The following is a 15,612-nucleotide window of genomic DNA, read 5'->3' as shown; positions in this document are numbered from 1 at the left end:
TACCATTCCAGTACAATTTCTGAAATGCTTGTATTATTCAGAGCATTTCTCTAGCTATTCTCGTTTTGTGTGTCTCCCTTCCCTGTGTGTATCAATTTCAAATTTTTCCACATTTAAGTTTAGCCCTCCTTCATTCTCCTTGTTCTGCTTTATCTACATCACTCTTCCTCTCTTGCTGTTGCCAACCTTACTTCATTTCCCTTCACACACTGATTGTAATGTTTTGCAATATTTGTATAGTGCTTACTACCTATTTGGAGCATTAAAGCGCTTGCCTACATGGGTAGCTTGCTATATCTTGTAAGGTAGGTGGTTAGAAGTGTGTTTCTTTTGTTTTGATCCTTCATCTTTTAGTTATATTTCTGCAGTATAAGACCATATTGCACATCTTACACAATCTGTATATTGTATCCAATCATCAAAATAGGCAATATTTGCTTTGAACTATTTACTGCATGAAAACATGCAGATGAAAGCAACAAGGTCTCTAAATAAAATACCTCAGAGGCAAAACTAAGACTATTTGCAATAAAAGTTTGTGGGGACTGAAAAACGTGTGAAATGATTTAACTGCATATTCATTACAAACCCAGGCCTAAAGGTGTTTGCAAGGCAACTGCTACAGCATGTTTGAAAGGAATAAAGGTCCTTCAGGAATGCCTGGTATTTACAGTTCTCAGTTTTCGGGATGAAGACTTACACAAAGAAAGCATGTTGGATTTGAAAGTGAATGGTTGGGAACATGCGGTAAAAGAGAACACAAATACTGTCTTTAAAAAAATGCAAGCTCTGCTCATCAGCTCACTACTCTCACGCATGAGTAGCAAAGGGAAAATCAATGCACTTTTCAAGGCACACACATGCTAAGTTGGATGGTGCACTTGAAAAACGTTATAGGCCAGCACACTGAAGCAATTCATTAATCCATGTTGAGCTGCTGGTGCTTTGAAAACATGACTATCAAAGCAGAAATGCAGAAACAGGTCACCCTCGCTACCAATTATCCGGCCACGCTGGACCCAATCCTATCCCGAGGATGACCGCAAACCTTTTTCTCCAATAGTGCTCATGTGGAACAAACAAGCAGAGACAAATGCGTTGGAGGGAAAAGGGCAGAACATTAACAATAAAACTCCTGGGCTACCTGTGTGTCTGAAATTCACACAAACATCTTTCTCTTCCCACCAAAGTGCTCCTCGATGTTGGCCGCATGTTGCAGTCCTTCTGCCTTCAATCCTGGCCTGCTGTTCCCAGCTCATAACAGAGTGGGGTGGGATGAGGAAGGCTGGCTGACCCACCCCACTCTGAAGCGCCCAAGCCTAGTCAGTCAGCGAGGGTGGTGCACATTACAGGAGAGGAGTGGCCCTACGCTCAGGCAGGCCACAGAGGCAAGGGCTGAAATCACACAAGCCCTGAAAACTCTGCGACATGGCACATGCACAGTAAGGGCCTGTCAGTGCTGTGACTGCCTGACCCTCATGCAGTGCAAGGGTCAGAAGCCTTCTGAAGGATCAACAATTACGGCAGCAGGTAAACTGCATTTAATTAGAAAAAAAATAATTAACAAGGGAACAGCTACAGGGGCGGAGCCCCCACGTCCATACAAAGAAACCGCCTCTGGTAAGAACCAGACCATCTAATGCTCTAATCTTTATGGTAGCTTGGTCAAGCAGTTAGGCTAATCTTGGAGAAATGCAAAGTATTTGTTGTACTCACAGTATCAATAAATCAAGGCACACACTCTAAAGAATAACTCGAGGCCAATTTACAAACATACCTGAGATTTTTATCAAATTTTGAAGAGCAAGATCATCCAAATACTTTTTAAGTTATGAACTTTTAAACTTTTAATAAAATTAGTCTTTTTGTGTGTAATTACTGACCATAGGAACCAATGGAGGAATACTTTGAAAATTCACAAAGTTTTGTCCCCACAGTGAATGTTGGTCCACCTGTGGCATCCAATTCTTTGGTCAGCAGCCAGTCAGTGAAGTGGCCTTCACTGGGTCTTTGGTTCCTTGGGGATGAAGGTTGAAGCCTTCACTCTAGAGGGAGACCTTGGGTGATTTTCAAAGAGTGGAAGTCCTCTGGGGGTTTGTTAAGTCCGACATCCAAGCAACCCCTCAGCAGCAATCGTTGAGTCATGGGTACAGCAGGCAGAGTTTGGCACTTTTTCTTGGTGCAGCAGTACTTCAGTTCTCAAGCCTTGGGTTTTCTGTGTTGCTGGTATTCTTTTGTCTATGGAATATGATTTCTTGGTCTAGGGATGCCCACTAAATACTGTATTTAGTGGGCTTTTTAGGGGGGGAACCTAATAGTGATCAATAGGTCATCTACCTTAGCGTGGCAACACCCACTAAGTGACCACTTCCTGTGGGCAGAGGTCACTTCCTTACACCCGATTAGGTATTGTCCTTCCATGCAAGATGGAGGAAAATAAAATGGAGAGGTGACCTCGGATGCAACACCTTAGGGGTAGTGCGAGCCAGGACTGACCACTCCTCCTGTCCTTTGTCTGGTTTCCCACCGTTGCTCCCGCCAAAAGTGGGGGTTTGCAACGAAGGCAGTCATCTGCTGCTAGCAGTATGCCTAGCATCAAGTTTCAAGGGCAGTAGGCCCTTTGAAGCTCTCTGGCAGGGCAATGCACATTCCTGAGGGAGAGGATGTTAGCACCTCCACCCAGGAAGCACTTTGTTCTGAATCCTAGAGAGCAGGATCTCTCACCCCAGGGATTCAGACTTTTCTTTGTGGTGGCAGGCTGATTGTGACCAGCTAGCAACCATGCCAGGGTAGTTAGCTTTTGCAGGGGGCACTTCTAAGGTGACCCCTGTGTATATTTTGAAATAATTCCAATACTGGCACCAGGTTGGAATTACCATTCTGAGTTGTTTGATACCAAACAGCCCAGGGTTCAGCGTGGCCATCATGGAGCTGTGACACTCATATTGACCAGTGTCCAGCACATGCACTTAAAATGGCTGTTCTGTTCACTCACTATGTCCCAGGTTTGGCAAGGACACAGTGGGGGATTATTGCTCATGCACTTTTGCCCACAAATACAATATAGTGCACCCTGCCTTAGGGCTGGAAGGCCTGCCAGGGGGATGACTTACCTATAAGGCATGCAGTGTAGGGTAGACAGGGCACACAGGATGTGTGCCATATCGAGGTTGTCTTTTGGGGTTCCAACAGGACACTCAATGCAATGGCAGTGCTGGGTGCACCTGAATGCATAGCCCTAGAGGGTGGCATTATCAGTGCTGCTGACCTCAGGGGCCAACCCTTAGGACCCCATGACCTGAGTACCTAAGTACCATTTACTAGGGACGTATAGTGGCAGCTAAAGTTGTCTTCACTTGTACCAATGCATCACAACAGTATTGGGGAAAGAGATCTGGCCCAGGGAGCCTTGTTGAAAGGGCCCCTGAACACTAACAACTTTGAGGCTACACCATTTACCAGGCAAAAAGTGGGGGCTAACCATGTCAAAAGAGGCCTTTTCCCACAAACCTGAAATGAAATGTTTATTCCTTTGATCGACATATTAATTAACTTTGAATTTATAAGTTTAAATATGTGTGTTTAATTAACAGCAATTTTAATGCATTTATGTTTCTTGTGATAGCATAACTAGGCCTGAAGGCTTCGTATATGCAGTCATGTATAATGTGATGAATCATTCTTCCTCTTTAACATGAATTTTTTTGAATGATGTTTCTTATGAACAGTGAAGTGTCCCATTGTTTCATGTATAAGCTTTGTTTCTCAATTACCTCGGTTTTAGAGCATTCAGACTCATAGACTACATGTTAAAACAATTGATACTACCGTAGAGAGTTGCTTCTCATGTGAACTTTTGGAGTGTTGTACAAATTTGCCAGTGACTGCCTGGTGTCACGCAGAAATGGATGTGACTTCACCCTAAACCTGAGAACTTTACCCTTTTTTGCAAGTTGGCTTGGAACTTCATTTGAATTGGCCACTGACACTTTTGCATATTCTGGACCCATCAAACTGACCAATCAAGAGGTTTTAGGTATTTTGAGCTTAGGGATGGACTTCGCAAGTTTATAGAGTCCCCTTCTAACTTTTGCCCTGAGTAGTGTCTTTGCACCTCATGGTCTGAATTTTTCCCCTGATGTGTCTAATGGACATTGCTGATGATCTAGGTGCTTTGCTGATGACCTTGAATAAAATGCTGATCCCAGGAGAGGTATATTGATTTGCAAATGCTATTTTTCCCACCATCTGAGTTCCCTAATAGAGTTAGTATGCTTACACTTGTCTATTTTATTTTTCTAGCTAGTTTAACCTAGCCGAGATAGATGATTTTTCCACATTATTTGTGTCTTTTGTTTTGGCTTTTTTGCCGCATGAGTTAGTCTGTTCCCACACATGCTTGTCCTAATTTGTGTTACCAGTAGTGACAACCTTTGTACAATTCTGATATTCTAATCTGTGTAATTTGATTTGATTAATGTCTTCACAGTCTGATTTGAAAAATGTATCTGCATCACCGATTGTGTCTTTACAAGTATGTATAATTATTATTGAATTACTAATGGTGATGATATTGAGGAGATTAAATCGATTTTGTAGATTTGGTCAATCTGTGTTTTTTCTTTGTCTTTTCAATCTGATTCTGCGCACAATTTACACGACTTTGGATTTGTGGTTATAAAATAAAGCTTTGAAACTTTTCCCTGATTGCAGTATTGTTTCCATAGCCAAATTGGTCATTGTGTCTAAATGTGTTGCTGTTGTTGGGATTGTAATGATTGTGTACAGTTAACCACACTCCTCAGTGGGTCCAAAGGTTCCTTGACCTCAGTGAAACATTTTGAATCCTGTGAAGGAGAACAAAACGCGTCAACACTCCTACTGGTTGGGAATCAAAAAATCAAATACCAATCAAGGCGGCCTCAAATGCACCTGCCAGTTGGATCATAAGATCTAAAGAAATTGACCAGGTTTTCGTCATTCTATTCTCTGAGAAAGACACTTTTCCATTAGCATTGGCAACCATTGTTGAGTTGTCTTAGCTATACTTGTGAGAGACCTCTCTAGTCGCTGTAACAAAGCATATCCCACCAATTGCGACGATTTCATGCTGAACCTTGGAAGACCACTTATCCTAAGTCATAGTTTGAACCTCTGGCTATTTTATCCTCAGTACTACATACCAAATTAATGTAATAGTATCCCAGTGCTCCTACCTTGTATGTTTGTTACTTTGTTTGGTAAACACTTTTAACATAGCAACATCTACACAACCCTTTGCTCTTACATTCTACCTTAAAAAAACGAAAACCCCACTGAACTTTCCTTTCTTCTCTGCTCTGTCACTCTCAGGTCTTGTGCATGTTATACAGACTTCCAGATAAATAAACAATATTTTATGTGTGTGTGTAAGCAAACTTAGTTTTTCCCGGAGAGAACATTTTCCCTTGTGAATTATTCTGGCATGCCAAACATTCCACCATTGGACATTCTGCATGTTTAATTAATGTGGAAGTAAGTACTTCTGGAAATTGATAGCTGTTTCAGATTTACAGAAGTCTTCTTGGTATCCATTGTGAATCCCATAAATGTAATGAAGCCCCCCTTACATTAGTGTAAGCCAAATGTAGTACATACACACTTTTAAAAAGTCTCCTTTGTGAACAAGACCCTTAGAGTAGTGCAGCGTATTTTAGTGACTCCAGATCTACAGTCAACAGTTCATGCTGATGTGTGAATGTAACATTAATGCCGTAGTGAAGTAGTGGTATGTGAGAGGTTGGAATATTTCCCTTGCAGCACTGACTACTACATCAGAGGGTTTAAGCAAAAGATTTGGGGGGGGGGGCATCAGAGTGTGCATGCGCACCTAGAGACCAGGGTTACACACCTCTCACCAACTCTTATGCAGAGACTTATTACAGTTTTCTTAGGAGGCCTTTGAAAATTTTAGTTTTTTTAAACATTTCCTAATTTTTTCATTGTTCTTCCTCTTGTAGTTTTAAACGTTTCCAGGGTTTCCTTAGCTTATGCAAAATGTGTTTTTCCCATAGAGGGAAATATGCATTGTCCGCATTCACAAATTCGCAAACCTCAATTTGTTTATATGCGCCTGGCGTGCTGATCTCTGACTCTATAGAAAAAAATTCGGAATTCCCTTCTTCACAGAGAGAAGCAGTTAAATGTGTGTAGCACAATCCGGTTTTTCAGTAACGGGCATCACTCTTTTACCCATACTCGGACCTCGTGTTAAAAAATAAATCTTAAGAGATTTTGGCAGGACTCTCTTGGTGTTATATTTTCTGTGCGAACCAGCCTCCTGCTGTTATATCACAAGACATTTTTTTTTACACAAGGTAAATTTAGTAGTGCTGTCATTTTTTTTAAAAAGACGCAAAACTGGGGAATCGTCCTCGTTTACATGAATAATTAACATTTAACCACAGGCCTAGAATATCTCCTGCTCCACCACATGTGGAATTCAAAAACGGTGGTCTTGGTATTAATATTCCGAGCCTTAGCTTAGAAGGTAAGTCATAAATGTAAGCCCTTGCATGTTTGGACACTATAAGGCCCGTACATACATGCTTTTGCACTTCCCTGAATGACATGTGATGACGCAGAAATGAAGGTTTTACATTTATTAGCGCATAAACGTAGTGCTGCAATAATCAAGTGTGACTTTAACCGAACTAGTAAAGATTGTACGGGGACAAATGTGCCCTCAGAGTAGTTCGCCAACATTTATAAGCGTGCTTTATATAACGTGATGTATTAGAATTGCACTAATCCGACATAATCGTAAACGTGTGCTATGATTTGCTTGTTTGAAATGTTTTAGCTTAGCATAACTTTAGTGGAGGCTTTGGCCTAGTTGCCTTGTCTCATTGTTAATTGGTAAAATACTGTATGTTGCAACTTACGTTCCCGACTCCAAGGATAATGTATGCTTAGGTAGAAGCTTGTGAACTGTTGTTTTTGATTGGACAATTTGAAGCCAACCTATGAACCCTCCAATGGAAGACCCTACTGGATTTGAACTGTTGTCTATTTAAACCTGGTGCACAAGAAGAAAGCAGCCATTGCGGACATTATTGCCATTTTTCCATTAGCCATTTGCCATTACTCGGACACTATAGCCATTTTGACATTGGCCATTACCCGGACATTGGCCGTTGCCCGCCATTTTGCAGGACATTGCAGCCAGTATGGCCCATCTTGCAGACATCGTCATTTTGCTATCTTCTAGAGACTTTAAGTAATTCTCGCCCTAGAGACTTTAACTTTGATTTGCCCCTTTGCACGAAGTAGTAGTTTTATTTTGCCGCCGTGAGGCAATTGCTCCGTCCACCCTGCCCCTTTGCCCCGTCCCATGCCGATCGAAACTGGTACCTGTGAGATGAAGACTTCCTTGAATGCTGATCGAACTTGGTAAATATGAAAGGAAAATGTACAATTGCATTGTGTTTTCTTTTTAGGTAACCAACTGCTGATTTTTGATAAGAGCCCTAGTTAGGAGTTTTTCCAAATTAATGTTGCTAAATTGTTTTGCATGAAGACCCACATGCCGATGCTAATCTGAGGTTAGATGAGGATTCATTTGATGCACGATGCAATTTGAGACCTTGTTATGCTGACCAATGTATGCAATTAGCTCATTACAGATTATAGTTTTAGTGGTTTGCGTTGCTATTATCGAATGCATTGTTATTCAAATGCTGCAGAGATTGCATCTGTTTCGCCGTTATGGACAGCTATTAATGTTCAGTTATATATATCATTTGGTGTTGAGACACATTTATATCGTGCTAGCTTTGTTAATATAGGGAAATAAATTCATTAACTTTGAATAAACTGGTGTGGTTATTCATGGCCGAAAGGTCATGGTTCGCCGAAATGTTTTCTGGATTAATTGTGTTATGTTGATCAGGGTATTGCTTATGTTCGTTATTGATTATTGATTTGATTAAATTGATTACTCTCGGGTGAAGAGAGCCCCACTTGGTCAAAAGATTCATCGACCCAAGAGCGTCCAGATACAGGTAATTTATTAGGTTGGAACGCTCTATCAGTAGATGGTAGCAGAGGACGGTTTCGACTTTTGGGACCCCACTCGAGACATACATGGTGTTGAATTGACGGTTTTGACTTTTGGGACCCCACTCGAGACATAAATGGTGTTGAATTGACGGTTTTGACTTTTGGGACCCCACTCGAGACATACATGGTGTTGAATTGACGGTTTCGACTTTTGGGACCCCACTCGAGACATACATGGTGTTGAATTAAAGGTTCCGACTTTTGGGACCCCGCTCGAGAGGTATATGGTGTTGAATTAGATTTTTCTTGTGTAAAACAGATTGAGAGAATGATGATGGGCTAAGTCCCCCGCGACTTTCCCGGGATCTCGGAGCTTGCGAATGGAGAGAATGGAGGTGTGAAATCGGCGTTGGCGGTACTAGTGACGGTATGAGTGAAGTTAGGATTTTGCGCTTGCACAGCTTATTGCCGCAGGTTGTTTGAAAAGGTTGCGAGGATTTTAGAGAATAGCGGAGGTGCGACTCCGAGTGTAGGAGTAGGGAAGTCGTCGAACTTCATAGAAAATAGCGGAGGTGCGACTCCGAGTGTGAGAGTAGGGAAGTCGTCGAACTTCATGTGTATGTGGCGCTTTGTGCAGAAAAAGGTCCACGTGGTTGTTGTTGTTGAGACGGGCCCTGCGAGGTCAAGAGACTCCGGAGTATGTTGAAAAGTGTATGAGACACTTGTTTTATGTTGTGGTCTGGTCGGTTTAATAGGTTGAACGGGCGTGGTAAACAAGTCGGTACATGTGTTAAGGGAGTGAAAAAAAACTTCGACTTCGGGCTTTGACAAATTCTAAGGGCACTAGAATAGATCATTGACAAGTTGAGAACAGAGTCTGCGGGTCAGATTTGCTTGCGAAAGTGGGGACCGAGAAAGATGGAATAACTGCCGAGGCTAGTGAAAAATCCCTAAGGTACTGAAACGATTGTGTTACCCTTCCTGTAGTAAACCGACAGATCTGTTTTATTATTATTTGGTTGCTCGCGATACATGCTAGAAGTTGTTACGAGAGGAGCTGAGTGAAGGAGGACAAGCCGCGAGGCTTTGTCAGCCGCAGTGTGTGTGAGTGTGACGTCACTAGGAGCCGCGCTGGGATAGGTTGGTTGCAGAGAAGGGTCGCGCACGGATTGGACGCAGTCCGTGGGGCTCGATTGGAAGGGGAAAGGCAAGTGAAGAGTATTCCGGGAATTAAAGTCACCTATTGATTACAAATTTTGTGAAATAAAAGACGAGAAAATGAAATTTTTTAAAGCATTAAAGAGTGCGATGAAGGGAGAGTCTTACATTAAAGCGAGCGTAGGAGAAGAGACGCCACCCGAAGGTACACCAGCTTACATTGTAATGGAGGAAAAAGGGGTAGCTCCGTGCCTTTGGCTAAAGCAATGGCACAAGCTGACAGAGAAACATGGGAGCGTAGCGTTCCCGATCCATGGGACATTCAATATAAGGATCCTAGAGAATTTGAGATTCGCGATGTACGACATGAAGGTACCTCCAAGGCCAGCACAGTTTGAGGCTCTAGCGATTTGGGAACTAATGGCTAGACAGCAACAGCAAAAGAAGTTCGAGACCAGGATAAGAAAGGTAGAAAAGACACTAGCGGACGCTAGGTGGGATAATGCACAGAAGGTGTGGAGGTCAGATATATTGCAGGGGATAAAATTGTTTCCCGCAATTGCTAAGGAAGAAGAGGAGACAGGCAAGAAAGCTACCTGTAAGACAAACAGGAGGTGTTCCAAAGATAGAGAAGAAGAGTCAGAGGATGAGGAGTTCATCATCCAATTGCTGAACGACCGTCCACCACCTTATGCAGCGAGTGAACAAGGTCCAGGTACCAGTTCTGCCCCTCCGGCACAGAATAATGAAACTCCGAACTCAGAAACGCCATTGGGATCTAAGGACCCGAGTTTACTGTTCACCCCGCAGATACCGCAGGTTAGGAGAATATATCCAGATGTGCCTATATTGAAACCAGCAGAAAATTATCAGCCGCAGATCCCAAGGTACTACAGCAGTGACAACAGTACGGGAATGATTCTAGATCCAACCGTAATGGGAGTACAGAATGGTCGCAACCCAACATTGGCACAAGCTGAATCAACCCAGCTTTTGATGCCTCAAAAGCAGATGCAGGGGGGAACAGCACATGCTCAGATGACGGGGAGTCAGACGGGCATGCCGGCAATGATGACCCATAGTGTGGGAATGAACATGCCTCAGAACATGGGGAATGGACAGAACCCAGATGCGATAACCCTACCCATTACTGTAGGTCCACCGGTACCTTTGTACACTCAGCCTAACTTAGGTATGAGCGGTCAAGGATCAATGGTGCAGATTGGGACGGAAAGGAGGTGCATAGAAAACACTCCAGAGACAACTCCGATAGCGGCTCTGCCAATTGGATCTGGGTCCTTGATGGAGTTTAGCCCCATATGTGCTCAGTCAACAGTGGTGAGGTCGAGTCCCCCACTGATGATACCGCTATCATCGAACACTGAAAAGTTGCCGCAACCATCAATGGCAGTCGATGCGAATGCTACACTGATGGGGTTGAATGCGCAACAACTGACACAGTGGTTCAACAGTCTGAATTCCACACAAAGCTCAGACAGCGGGAAGGGAGAGGACTATCTGAATAGGGTCAGGTTGAACATGGAAGCAGAAGAATTGGTGGAAGGGACTATGGGTTTGAATAGGTTAGAGTCCTACTCGGAAGAAGAGCTGAGGTATCTATGTCCCAGGATTACGAGAGAGGTGAACAAGGTACATAGAAGGTTGCAAGAAATAGCTGACAAAAACGGGGTTGAGATAGACAAGACAAAACACTTGAGCAGGAGCTATAGATTGGATTTCGGGACCACAGACTTTGAACACATGAGGTCAGCAGGCATGAAAACACACCTTAGAGAATTGCTGCAGAGTGCACAAGTGTGGAGGTGCTTAGACAAATAGGAGAGCAGATGGGCAAAGAAAAAGGAAAAGAAGAAAGACAGTGTCCCAGAGCATAAGGAGAAAAGACCACAGAATAGTGATGCAATAACCATGTTACCAATGAGGGAGACAGCAGGGGGAAAATTAGTACATGTACCGTGGCACAGAAGCGATATTCAGTCTTTTACGGATGATTTTCCCAAACTGAGAGTGAAACCGATTGAATGGTATCAACAGACTGATAGGTTTGTGAAGCTTGCAAAATGTCTTTGGGAAGACCTGAACACCCTCTTTGAGATTGTGGTTCCGGCAGATTTGTGGGAAGACTGCAAAAGGGCTGTAGGTTGGCCGACAAGTGAACCAGAGAGAGACAGGGATACGGGTGCACCATCGCCGATGGTAATGAGCTTGTACTATAAGGTGATTGAGCATTTGAAGACGAAGGTTGCCGCGAAAAATGTGGATTGGCAGAAGATTGATCGAACTGCCCAAGAGGCTAAAGAGTCGATTCATGGTTACTATGAGAGGTTGTTGAAGGCGTTCAAGAACTACAGTGGCACGGAAACAATAGAGGCGAAGGACATGCTTCATTTTGTGTTTAGATTTGTGGAAGGGCTGAGACCAGAGATAAGTCAGATGATAAAGACGCATTTGATTTGTTGGCAGTCGAAACCGATTGATGAGGTGTTGAATTATGCGAAATACTGTAGCGACGAAATTGAAGTGAAACAGAAAAAGTTGAAAGAGAAAGTGATGATGATGCAGCTTAAAGCAGCTCAGACAGGTTTGCAAGGGTTGCAAGGGTTCCAACCGCAGCCGCAGGGAAATATGGTGTTTCAGCCACAGGCGAGAGGCAGAGGCAGAGGAGGCTTTGGGAGTAATGGTCCGGATTTGAACACTGTTGCGATTCCGAATGGTGTGCAGGCAATGAAAAGGGTGATGCCGTGTCACGTGTGCGGAATCGTCGGACATTGGAAACGCGAGTGCCCGATGGTGGTGCAGGAAGGTGCAGGTGTTGGTCAGCAAAACAATGATGTCAATGCATTCCAGACAATGAGGGGACCGAAAATGAGAGGTCCAAACCCAAATTTTCAGACCATAAATCAGCTGCAAGGATTACAGCCCATGCAGCCGCAGCAGATGCAGATGCCCCGTATGCAGATGACGCAAATGCAGCCAATGCAACAGCAGTTTCCCATGGTACCTAATCAGCAAATGCAAATACCTTTGGCACCAGTGAGTCAGCAGCAAGTGATGGTTCCTCCACAGGTCTCGGGTCAGGTGATGAATACAAATGGCACAGTACAACAGTTCCCATTACACAGTGAGAATGGAATAAACGATGCATGGGAGAGTGAAAGTTCAGGAGAGGAGGGAGATTGTGTGCTTGCAGCATCCTTGAAAGTTGATCAAAAGGGTCCGTATTTGGAGGGAAGAGTCATGGGTCATCGTGTTTCATTCTTAGTTGACACAGGAGCCACACGTTCAACTGTTAGGAGCATTGAAGTACCAAATTTGCCACTCTCAGGGAGGACAGTTCAAGTAGTGGGAGTAGCAAACAGGCACCTGACGAACCCAATCACAGATCCAGTACCAGTCAGTATTGGTAACTATCAAGGGTTACATAATTTTGTGGTATGTGACTCAAGCCCGATAGCACTGTTAGGGAGAGACCTATTGTGCAAATTGGGATGTTCGATTATGTGTTCGGACGATGGAATTAGAATTCAGACGAACAGTGATGGGGAAGAAGAGGAAAGTGTAGAAGGGGATGAGATGGAAACTGTCGACGAAGAATATCCTCTGATTAACCTTTTCCCGATGATAACTGAAGAAGAGATTCCAGCTGAATTACGGGAAACAGTCGGAAAAGAAGTGTGGGATATGACAGGAAAAGAGGTGGGATTGGTGAAAGGAGTGGAACCAGTGAAAGTGACTGTAAAACCCAATGTAACCTTTCCCCATACCCCACAATACCACATGGCACAAGACACCCTCATGAAAGTCGCCCAACTCATTGACGAGTTTGTAAAACAGGGAGTGCTGAAAGAAGTGTTAAGCAGTCCATGTAATTCACCAATCATGGGACTAATAAAGCCGAGTGGAAAGGTCCGACTAGTGCAGGACTTGAGGAAAATAAATGACATCATAGTTAAATGCTGCCCTGTAGTACCGAATCCAGCTGTGATAATGTTTCAAATCCCTTGCGATGCCGAGTGGTTCTCAGTCATCGACTTGTCACAAGCATTCTTTTCGGTGCCTCTTCATGAGGACAGCCAATTTCTCTTTTGTTTCAAATTCTTAGACAGAGTTTACAGTTGGTGTCGAATTCCTCAAGGGTTCTCGGAGTCACCGTCAATTTTCAATCAGATTCTAAAGAAAGACTTGGCAGCGTTAGAATTGCCATTCGAGTCAACCCTAGTGCAGTACATTGATGACTTACTGATTGCATCTAAGACAGAAAGTGGCTGCACAGCCGACACCATTGCTCTACTGAACCATTTGGGAAGGAATGGACACAAGGTGTCTCCTTCAAAGTTGCAGTTCTGTCAGAAGAAAGTGAAATACTTGGGTCATCAAATAGAGAAAGGGTCACGGAGAATAATGAAGGAAAGAATAACAAGTGTACTTCAAATGAGTCCACCAAAGACGAGGAGGGAGGTGAGGAAGTTTTTGGGGATGGTGAGCTACTGTCGCCAGTGGATTCCCAACTTCTCAACTCTAGCAAAGCCTTTACTGAAACTGACCCAGAAGGATGCCTTGGATGAAATCGAGCTGAAAGGAGATGAGATGGATGCTTTTATTGAATTGAAAGAATGCATGTGCAGGGCTCCAGCTTTAGGTATGCCTGATTACACAAAGCCTTTCACATTGTTTTGTCATGAACGTGATGCATGTTCTTTGTCTGTCTTGACCCAAGCCCATGGTGGCATAAACAGACCAGTAGCGTATTTTTCAGCTACTTTGGATCCGGTCGCAGCAGCACTTCCAGGGTGTTTGCGCGCCGTAGCAGCAGTTGGTATCAGCCTCACTCAGAGTGAAGGAATAGTGATGGGACACCCATTAACAGTCATGGTCCCTCACTCAGTTGAGATACTTTTGACCCGCTCCCGAACTCAACACATGACTGGAGCAAGACTCACAAGGTATGAAACAATAATTCTGGGCTCACCGAATGTGCAGCTGAAAAGGTGCACTACGTTGAATCCAGCAACCTTGCTTCCCGGAGAAAATGCTGAAATTGAGAACGCTGAAGACGTCGAGCATGACTGCCTTCAGGTGACTGAATTTTGCACAAAACCCCGACCTGACATTAAGGATACTAAGCTTGATGAAAATGACCAAATTGTTTTTGTTGATGGTTCATGTCTAAGAGATGCATTGGGAATATTGAAAGCAGGATATGCTGTATGTACTGTAACAGGTGTCTTGGAAGCGTCCTGGCTTCAAGGAGTCTATTCTGCACAAGTAGCAGAGCTTGTAGCCCTTACAAGAGCATGCCAATTGTCTACATTGATGAAGGTTACCATTTACACTGATAGTCAGTACGGGTTTGGAATTTTGCACGACTTTGGGCAACTATGGTCACAGAGAGGTTTCCTGACCTCTTCAGGGTCCCCAGTGAAAAACGGGGAGAGAATAAGGGAATTGTTACACGCCATTCAAATGCCAGCCGAAATTGCAGTGGTAAAGTGTAGTGCTCATACAAAAGGACAGGACTATGTTTCCTTGGGAAATGCATATGCGGATCAGGTCGCAAGATTTTGTGCCTTGAACTGTATATTGCTCAGGGATGAATGGAATTCGATAAGTGAGCCAGAGCTTGAACCAGCTGAAGCATTTGCCTTAAAGGTCGTGGATACAATGGATGAACTAAAAGCATTACAGAATAGCGTCAGGGAGGATGAAAGAGTTTCCTGGATTAAGTCACAATGCACCAAGAGACCAGATGAGTTATGGGTTTCAATTGAGGGAAAATATGTTTTACCAAATTGTCTCTTATCGCAGCTAGCGCGGTTCTATCATGGGCAGGCTCACCTAGGGAGAGATGCCATGATAAGGTTGTTCAAAACTGATTGGTTTAACCCCAGATTCCGTCAAGCTGCAGAAGCAGTTTGCCATTGTTGTGTCATTTGCCAGCAGATGAACCCAGGAAAGGGAACAGTTGTGAACGCGAGCCACATTGGCAGGGCGAGTGGCCCGTTCAGCAGAATGCAGATGGACTTTATTGAGATGCCTGTGCATGGAGGTCTGAAGTATGTGTTGGTGATTGTGTGCATTTTTAGTCACTGGATTGAAGCATACCCTACACGTAGAAATGACAGCCTTACAGTTGCAAAACTATTGTTGAGGGAGTTGATACCACGTTTCGGATTCCCGATCTCTTTAGAATCAGATAGGGGAAGTCACTTCAATAACGAGGTGATAAAGTTACTTTGCGCAGCGCTGAACATTGAGCAAAAACTACATTGTAGCTATTGCCCTGAAGCCTCAGGACTGGTGGAGCAGATGAATGGTACACTGAAATCAGGAATGGGGAAAATATGTGCATCGACAAATTTGAAATGGCCTGACGCATTGCCTTTGGTGTTAATG

Source organism: Pleurodeles waltl, chromosome 4_2, assembly GCF_031143425.1.
Source record: "Pleurodeles waltl isolate 20211129_DDA chromosome 4_2, aPleWal1.hap1.20221129, whole genome shotgun sequence".
Taxonomy (NCBI): Eukaryota; Metazoa; Chordata; class Amphibia; order Caudata; family Salamandridae; genus Pleurodeles; species Pleurodeles waltl.
The sequence above is the reverse complement of the archived record's forward strand: the minus strand, read 5'-3'. Positions refer to the sequence as shown.